Source organism: Corvus cornix, chromosome 12, assembly GCF_000738735.6.
Source record: "Corvus cornix cornix isolate S_Up_H32 chromosome 12, ASM73873v5, whole genome shotgun sequence".
Taxonomy (NCBI): domain Eukaryota; kingdom Metazoa; phylum Chordata; class Aves; order Passeriformes; family Corvidae; genus Corvus; species Corvus cornix.
In genome coordinates, this window is record NC_046342.1 from 767,083 (window position 1) to 770,757 (window position 3,675).

Consider the following 3,675-nt stretch of genomic DNA (forward strand, 5'->3'; position numbering starts at 1 on the left):
GCTGCTTTTCCTTCCAGAAATTTTGAAATAAGACAAAAGTAATAATGGACAGATCTTGAGATCTGTTATTGACAGCAGACTATGTTTTCCTTTAGATCTCTTAAATAATTGTAACCAATGCATTTCTAGAAGGTGTTGCAGTAGAGAAATGCACTGTGTTGAGCAGTAGTCATCAAGCCCTAATTTAGACTTTTTTTGGCTAAGAAAAACTGTTTTTAACAGAAAATTGATTGACGCATTTTAAGTGCTTTGAATAAGAGTAAACTTTTACCTTATTAGCTAAACTTTTATTGATCTTAAGTGAAAAAACACTTCATTATGAAATCTTCATCAAGATATGATTCTGTCCATACTTACATTCAGCATATACTTGCATAAAGAAGTGTGATATAATAATACTAAAAAAAAATTAATCAAAATTTACTACCTGCAACACACTTTGTAGAGGCATTGTTATCTAATAAAACAGAAACAACTGGGACATCATCATAACACAGTTTTGGATTACAGCCTTAGGAGCTGGACTGGAATGCCAGTTTGCAGAACAAACAGTTCTTCCAGTTTGATAGATTTAAGTAGTTAAACAAGAATCTATCCTTTTCAGAAATATCTTTCTTCCTTTCTGTAAATGACTAACATTTAGAGGTAAATATAGACCAGTTTGAAATACAGATAATTTATACATGCCTCAACCGTTGGATGATTTTATACCAAATCCAAATTAAAAAAGCTACTTTGGCAGAATCATCCTAAAATAGGCACACTTGAAAGGAAAATATCACATGTGAATCACAAACACAAATGCAGCTTTGCAAAGAGCAAGGCAACATGACAGGCATTAGCAGTCAGGCTTGGCAACACTAAAATGCACTTGCAAGTGTCTCCGTTTCCCAAGAAATTATTTGAGTTGATTACAGTTCCAAAAGAGCCAGCACCAACTCCTGGTGCTGGTTACTTCAGCTGTGTGTTTTAGCTGTTTATTTCTGCAGCCCAAGACACTTGGGGTGTAGAACCAGGGCAGTATTGTTGAAAGCAGTGTAAGAACAAGGGCTTTCACATATCGTTAGCTCCAGCTACAATAACCTTTCTGAAGTTAATGTCAGGTGTTGGCATTTGAAAAATCACCTACACAGGATAGTGTAGAACTGGGAGCTTTTTTATTTAATACATTTTTTGGTGACTGACAGATGTGTTTAGAATTACAGCCAAACTGGCCACCACATCTGCTTGAACCCATCATGGATAAAATCAAAACCTGCCCATCTGAGCTAATAATCAAACCTACAAGCTTCAGCAGCCGCCTGTTAATTAATTTGTGACCCAAGTGATGCAAATTGGGTGACCAAATTCAGTAGCTGCAGGGAGCCTACAAGAAAGATGAGGAGAGACTCTTCACAAGGGATGGAGGGACAGGACACAGGGAATGGCTTCCCAGAGCCAGAGGGCAGGGCTGGATGGGATATTGGGAAGGAATTGTTCCCTGGGAGGGTGGGCAGGCCCTGGCACAGGGTGCCCAGAGCAGCTGGGGCTGCCCCTGGATCCCTGGCAGTGCCCAAGGCCAGGCTGGACATTGGGGCTGGAGCAGCCTGGGACAGTGGAAGGTGTCCCTGCCCATGGCAGGGCTGGCACTGGATGGGCTTTGAGTTCCCTTCCAGAATTGAATGAGGATTCTATAAAATCCTTGAAGAGCAAATAGTCCTTATGGGGTCCTCGTGCACCAAACCTGACTCAGCTCTGTGTGACAGCCTTGCAGTTGGGGGTGCTGTGTGGGCAGATTTCCCTTTACACTCCTCAGGAGCACTGCCCTGCCTTGCTCACTCTCAAATCCTGACCAAACGTTGCTGCAGCAGGATGGGACAGCAAGACCCAGCTGGCCTCTGCGGATCTGTTCTTCAGAGAATCCCCCTCCCACTGGAGAGTCACCTCCATATCAGCAGCAGCCTCCCCTGCAAGAACTACTGCAGTAGAGCACTGAACACTCATTCTCTCTATTGAGACTTCCCATGCAGTCACATCAGAGGTGCAGAATCCTTGGATCCCCTCCGTGCCATACAGGACAAACCCCTCCACTGCTGTGGTGCTGTCCAGCTCTGCAACCATTAGGGCTCTTCTTTCTTGCCTCAAGTCCACAGCCAGCTCACTTCTAACGTGTGGTAAGATGTGGTAATCACCAAAATATCACTGTAAGGACTTTGAGTAGAAAAATGGTCAAGTTACACCCTGTGTAGCCAAATGCCCCCTTCTTTAGTGGCTGCTCTGGTGCTCTGCCATCTCACACACCGGAGTGTGGTTCATACATTGCAGCCCAGAGTTAGGTTTTTGCAACACTTAAATGAGTGTAGTCGGCAGGATTGCTAGGGATAAATTCCTACAGAACTAAATGAAATGTGCACCATCCCAGACTGGAGTTGAATAGGCCCAGAAATTTTGGAAAGAGGAGGACAAGGGTAGCAGAGCGAATAGAACAATGTAAAAATCAGCTGAAAATAAAAGGAGGAAATGATACAGGAGTTATTTGTGCAGTTTTGGGGGTGTGTTTATCTTGGGTGCAAAAGGAAATCAAAAGCTCTCAAATGCCCAAGAGATTGGAAATGTGGAATATACTCCATAGCAGAGTGTCAGACCTCTGGATCCTTAAAACAATTCATACTGTTCATGGTGGAAGAATAACAGCTTGAGCTGGTGCCTCTGAGGGACCCTGAACAATGAACCCCTGGGCTTTTATACCCTCACAGCTGAAGGGTGATAATCTGGGGTTTTACAGCTGTGTCTGAGTGCCTGGTCACTGGCTGGCAGCACAGGTCCCCAGGCCCTCTGCTGAGCCATCCCTGTCCTGCAGTCAAATTTAGTCTGTCAAATGGGGCTTTTCTCTCCGATCCACCACCAGGCCCACAGCAGCACATTGTCCTGAGGATGTAAAAATGCTTCTTCATCCTGGAACACTCCTGTTGTGTGACACCCCTGAAAGCAGACTGGGAATCTGTGCAGATGTTGACTCGTTTCCCTCTTCCCAGAAGTGCTGCACACATCAAAACTCCTGGGTGTTTGTGCTCGCTGGGACACGGCGCTGCCCGGCCCAGCGCCACGGGCCTGATGCGAATTACAAACAAAGTGTCTTGAAGGAATCACCGCGCATTAAAATACACGATTTAGCCTGGGATTTTAAGGTGTTGCTCAGTTAATCTTTTAAAAGGGCTAAACAGCTCTCCTAGGAATTGTTTCTCTCTCTGGCAAGTTCAGTGACGCCCCCAAGTCCTCCTCAGCGTTCACAAGGCAGGGGTAGGAGCCGGGTGTTCACTCGCACCCCGCTCCGTGGGGAGGGCCCGGCGCAGACCGAACCCGTCCCGGCCGGGACGGCCACAGACCCGGCAGAGCCCGGCGGGCAGCGCCAGGACCCGGCCGGGGGCTGCTCCCGGCTCCTCCTGCAGCGGTTCGGTGCCCCCCGGGCGCTGGGCGGTGCCCGGTCCCGCCAGGCTGGCTCCGGGGCTGTGCTCCGGGCCCGGCTGCCGGCGCTGAGGGAGGCAGAGCGGGGCCCGTGGGGGCCGCGCGGGGTCGGGGTGCCGCCTGCCCGGCGCCCAGCACCGGCCGTGCCGTGCCCGTGCAGCGGGAGCCCGGCCGGCACCGCGGCCTCGGCCCCTCACACCAAGGATCCCTGCACAGCCGCTGCCCCTGGGT